Raw genomic sequence first — 5916 nt, forward strand, 5'->3', positions numbered from 1 at the left:
TGTCTTCATAGGATACCCAAAGGAGACTATTGGGTACACCTTCTATCACAGATCCGAAGGCAAGATATTCGTTGTTAAGAATGGATCCTTTCTAGAGAAGGAGTTTCTCTAGAAAGAAGTGAGTGGGAGGAAAGTAGAACTTGACGAGGTAATTGTACCTTCTCCCTTATTGGAAAGTAGGTCATCACTGAAATCAGTTCCAGTGATTCCTACACCAGTAAGTGAGGAAACTAATGATGATGATCATGAAACTTCTGATCAAGTTACTACCGAACCTCATAGGTCAACTAGAGTAAGATCCACACCGGAGTGGTATGGTAATCCTATTCTGGAAGTCATGTTACTTGACCATGACAAACCTATGAACTATGAGGAAGCGATGATGAGCCCAAATTCCGCAAAATGGCTTGAGGCCATGAAATCTGAGATGGGATCCATGTATGAGAACAAAGTGTGGACTTTGGTTGACTTGCCCGATGATCGGCAGGCCATAGAGGATAAATGGATCTTCAAGAAGAAGACTGACGCTGACGGTAATATTATTGTCTAAAAAGCTCGACTTGTTGCAAAAGGTTTTCGACAAGTTCAAGGAGTTGACTACGATGATACCTTCTCACCCGTAGCGATGCTTAAGTCCGTCTGAATCATGTTAGCAATTGCCGCATTTTATGATTATGAAATTTGGCAAATGGATGTCAAAACTGCATTCCTTAATGGATATCTTAACGAAGAGTTGTATATGATGCAACCAGAAGGTTTTGTCGATCCAAAAGGTGCTAACAAAGTGTGCAAGCTCCAGCGATCCATTTATGGACTGGTGCAATCCTCTCGGAGTTGGAATATATGCTTTGATAGTGTGATCAAAGCATATGGTTTTATACAAACTTTCGGAGAAGCCTGTATTTACAAGAAAGTGAGTGGGAGCTCTGTAGCATTTTTAATATTATATGTAGATGACATATTGTTGATCGGAAATGATACTGAATTTCTGAATAGCATAAAAGGATACTTGAATAAGAATTTTTCAATGAAAGACCTCGGTGAAGCTGCTTATATATTAGGCATCAAGATCTATAGAGATAGATCAAGACGCTTAATTGGACTTTCACAAAGCACATACCTTGATAAAGTTTTGAAGAAGTTCAAAATGGATCAAGCAAAGAAAGGGTTCTTGCCTGTGTTAGAACGTGTGAAATTGAGTCAGACTCAATGCCCGACCACTGCAGAAGATAGAGAGAAAATGAAATGTGTTCCCTATGCTTCAGCCATAGGCTCTATCATGTATGCAATGTTGTGTACTAGACCTGATGTGTGCCTTGCTATCAGTTTAGCAGGGAGGTACCAAAGTAATCCAGGAGTGGATCACTGGACAGCGGTCAAGAACATCCTGAAATACCTGAAAAGGACTAGGGATATGTTTCTCGTATATGGAGGTGACAAAGAGCTCATCGTAAACGGTTACGTCGATGCAAGCTTTGACACTGATCTGGATGACTCTAAGTCACAAACCGGGTACATGTTTTTATTAAATGGTGGAGCTCTCAGTTGGTGCAGTTCCAAGCACAGCGTCGTGGCGGGATCTACGTGTGAAGTGGAGTACATAGCTGCTTCGGAAGCAGCAAATGAAGGAGTTTGGATGAAGGAGTTCATATCCGATCTAGGTGTCATACCTAGTGCATCGGGTCCAATGAAAAAATTTTGTGACAATACTGGTGCAATTGCCTTGGCAAAGGAATCTAGATTTCACAAGAGAACCAAGCACATCAAGAGACGCTTCAATTCCATCCGCGATCAAGTCAAGGAGGGAGACATACAAATTTGCAAGATACATACGGATCTGAATGTTGCAGACCGTTGACTAAGACTCTCTCACGAGCAAAACATGACCAGCACCAAGACTCCATGGGTGTTAGAATCATTACAATGTAATCTGGATTATTGACTCTAGTGCAAGTGGGAGACTGAAGGAAATATGCCCTAGAGGCAATAATAAAGTTGTTATTTATATTTCCTTATATCATGATAAATGTTTATTATTCATGCTAGAATTGTATTAACCGAAAACTTAGTACATGTGTGAATACATAGACAAACAGAATGTCACTAGTATGCCTCTACTTGACTAGCTCGTTGAATCAATGATAGTTATGTTTCCTAACCATAGACATGAGTTGTCATTTGATTAATGGGATCACATCATTAGAGAATGATGTGATTGACTTGACCCATCCATTAGCTTAGCACGATGATTGTTTAGTTTGTTGCTATTGCTTTCTCCATAACTTATACATGTTCCTATGACTATGAGATCATGCAACTCTCGAATACCATAGGAACACTTTCTGTGCTACCAAACGTCACAACGTAACTGGGTGATTATAAAGGTGCTCTACAAGTGTCTCCGATGGTGTTTGTTGAGTTGGCATAGATCGAGATTAGGATTTGTCACTCCGATTGTCGGAGAGGTATCTCTGGGCCCTCTCGGTAATGCACATCAATATAAGCCTTGCAAGCAATGTGACTAATGAATTAGTTGCGTGATGATGAATTACAGAACGAGTAAAGAGACTTGTCGGTAACGAGATTGAACTAGGTATTGAGATACCGACGATCGAATCTCGGGCAAGTAACATACTGATGACAAAGGAACAACGTATATCATTATGCGGTTTGACCGATAAAGATCTTCGTAGAATATGTGGGAGCCAATATGAACATCCAGGTTCCGCTACTGGTTATTGACCAGAGACATGTCTCGGTCATGTCTACATAGTTCTTGAACCCGTAGGGTCCGCACGCTTAACGATCGGTGACGATCGGTATTATAAGTTTATGTGTTTTGATGTACCGAAGGTAGTTCGGAGTTCCGGATTTGATCACGGACATGATGAGGAGTCTTGAAATGGTTGAGATGTAAAGATCGATATATTGGAAGCCTATGTTTGGACATCGGAATGGTTCCGGATGAGTTCGGGCATTTTCTGGAGTACCGGGAGGTTACCGGAACCCCCCGCCCCTCGGGGAGTATATGGGCCTTATTGGGCCTTAGTGGAATAGATGAGAGGAAGGGAAGAGGTGGGAGGCGCGCCCCCCTAGCCCAGTCCGAATTGGGTGCCCCCCCCCCTTTCCTTTCCCCTCTCCTCCCCTTCCTTCTCTCCTACTCCTACTACTTGGAAGGGGGGAATCCTACTCCCGGTGGTAGTAGGACTGCCCTAGGGCGCGCCATAGAGGGCTGGCCCTCCCCTCTCCTCCACTCCTTTATATTCGGGGGAGGGGGGCACCCCATAGACACACAAGTTGATCATTGATCCCTTAGTCATGTGTGGCGCCCCCTCCACCATAATCCACCTCGGTCATATCATCGTAGTGCTTAGGCAAAGCCCTGCGACGATAGCATCATCATCACCGTCATCACACCGTCATGCTGACAAAGCTCTCCCTCGACACTCAGCTGGATCGAGAGTTCGTGGGACGTCACCGAGCTGAACGTGTGCAGATCGCGGAGGTGTCGTACTTTCGGTACTAGGATCGGTCGATTGTGAAGACGTACGACTACATCAACCGCGTTGTCATAACGCTTCCGCTTATGGTCTACGAGGGTACGTGGACAACACTCTTCCCCTCTCGTTGCTATGCATCACCATGATCCTGCGTGTGCGTAGGAATTTTTTTGAAATTACTGTGTTCCCCAACACAGGCAGGTAAAGTAAACTAGCTAATTGCTACAACTAATCTTTTTTGGTTTTTCTTAAGGTTTTTCAAACACACAAGAAGAAAGATTAAAACAGAAAATAAACTAGCATGGATAGTACAATGAAAAAGTATGAGCACCGACAACTAGAATGAGTGTGTGAAGATGAATGTAATGTCGGTGAGAAATGTGTACTCCCCCAAGCTTAGGCTTTTGGCCTAAGTTGGTCTATGTTTGGTCTATGTCCACGGCTGGCCTAGTGGATATCCAAAGTTGTAACTGGGGTCGTACTGAGATGCAGCAGCTACTGCCTGACGAGCAGCAGCTTGGAGGCGAGCTGCCTCCGTCCTCCTCCCATACTTGTTCGCCTCCTCCCTGGTTATAACATATCTCATTTTTGCCATAAAGTCAAAGAAAGTAGGAGCAGAGAGAGCAACATGGACGGTGCCCCATCTGTCAAAGATTAGTCGGTACTGGAGGAACTGATTGTTCCTCTCAACAAACTAATGGCAAACCATGGCATCATAATCTAGATAAGTAGGAGGCAACTCAATATCATTTCCATGTATGGGTATATCAAGATAGTTAGCTACATGAGTTGCATAAATTCCACCAAACAAATCTTCACTTATACTGTTGTGATGCAACCTACGTGCAACAATAGCCCCCAAGTTATATTGTTTATCACCTAATACCGCACTCTTGACGACACTAAGATCTGGAACGCACATGTGCCAAGCCTCATCTTTACCATTAATGCATCTATCCACGAAGAGAGCAAAATAATGTATGGAAGGAAAATGAATGCTCCCTATGGTAGCTTGTGTGATTTCTCTAGATTCCCCCATAGTGATACTAGCAAGAAAATCTTTATATTCAGATTTATGCGGTTCACTAATATTACCCCACTGCGGGAGTTTACAAGCAGTATTAAAGTCTTCTAAGTCCATGGTATAAGCTTTATCATAAAGATCAAATAGAATAGTATGAGAATTGCGCGAGGATGTAAATTTAAACCTTCTCACAAATGAATCAGTTAGATAGAGGTATTGCCGGCACTTATCTGACACGAAGCTCTCAAGATCAGCGTTACGCACATATGCGTCAAATTCATCCTTGATGGCTGCCTGGACCATGAACTCCTCTAACGGACATTCACAAGGCCGCACTTGAGCTTCCCTTGGTAGTTCATTGTCCGACTCACGTATCGCGAGCCTAGGTGCCTGTTTCCTTGAGGAACCGCCTTGATACATTTTCCAAAACATATTTCTTCCTCTGAAATTTCTGAAATTTTTAGTAACACAAAATAAAAGTGAACCAAACTCAACAAAATTAATAGCAACTACTCCCACAAGTGCCTGGAGGCTATATCATGCATTAAAACTACTTTTGACCACATAAATTTGATATGCAAGCTCAAGAACAGGGTCACCTAGGCAGCAAAAAATTGCAATAAATAAAGCACTAGAACAAAAACTAATTGGACCATTGGAGGAGTCACATACTGAAGAACAATCCCCCAAAGCAGTTTTGTGGATGGAGCTTTGAGCTAGGAGATCGAAAATGGCAGCAAGATGAGCTAGAACTCGGGTTTGAGCTGGTGGGGGATTTTTTTTCTAGAGGAAGACGGAGTGTGTGTGTGTGTGCAAGAATAAGTGAAGGGGGCCCACGTGGGGTTCACGAGGCAGGGGCGCGCCCCAAGGGGCGTGCCCTAGACCCTCATGGCCAAGTGGTAAGGCCCCCAGGTGTGTTCTTAGTGCCAGTAATTCTTAAATATTCTACAAAAAATCGTCTAAAATTTTCAGGGTATTTGGAGAACTTTTATTTTTGGGGTACTTTTTTTATTGCAAGGATAATTCAGAAACCAGACAGAAAATACTATTTTTGCTTTATTTAATCTAAATAATAGAAAGTAAAAGGAGGGTACAGAGAGTTGTGCTTTCTAACTTCATCCATCTCATGCTCATCAAAAGGAATCCACTAACAAGGTTGATCAAGTCTTGTTAACAGACTCTTTCCGAATTGCATGAAACCGGAGAATTTTCGAATAACACTAGGTTACCTCAACGGGGATATGCACATCCCCAACAATAATAATATCATATTTCTTCTTGACAGTAGGAAGAGTAAATTCTAAACCTCCAATAGTAATCGTTGAAGTTTTTCCAATAGAATTAATATTGTGGACTTGAGGTTGTTCGTCGGAAAATGTACCATATGCTCAT

Source organism: Triticum dicoccoides, chromosome 4A (assembly GCF_002162155.2).
Source record: "Triticum dicoccoides isolate Atlit2015 ecotype Zavitan chromosome 4A, WEW_v2.0, whole genome shotgun sequence".
NCBI lineage: Eukaryota > Viridiplantae > Streptophyta > Magnoliopsida > Poales > Poaceae > Triticum > Triticum dicoccoides.